Source organism: Fukomys damarensis, unplaced genomic scaffold, assembly GCF_012274545.1.
Source record: "Fukomys damarensis isolate Sample0158 unplaced genomic scaffold, DMR_v1.0_HiC HiC_scaffold_6, whole genome shotgun sequence".
NCBI lineage: Eukaryota > Metazoa > Chordata > Mammalia > Rodentia > Bathyergidae > Fukomys > Fukomys damarensis.
Window position 1 is genome coordinate 13,985,395 of NW_022900918.1, and position 394 is coordinate 13,985,788.

A 394-nucleotide genomic window follows, 5' to 3' on the forward strand; every position below is an offset into this window, starting at 1 on the left:
TATATGTGAAATATCCATAAGAAACCTACATAAGTAGGTATATATAAATATTAATAAGCAATATACTTGTGTTCTAAAACTGTGGTTCCCAGTTCTCACCATGGATGTCCAAAGGGCCTCCAAAAGTTTCAAGAATATTGCAAAATTTGAAAGTCATCGTAAAATGAAACTGACTTTGTTTAGTTTGAAAAGATAAATATATAACATAGAGCTCCTTATAAAGAAGATTAAATAAGAGGTCAAAGAAAGATGTGAAACAGTTGTACATCAAACTTTTATTTTAAAAGTGAAATCATTGGGCAGGGGATTTAGCTCAGTTGTTCTGCCACCTGCCTTGCAAGTGCAATTACCTGAGTTCAATCCCCAGTACCAAAAAAAAAAAAAAAAAAAAAAA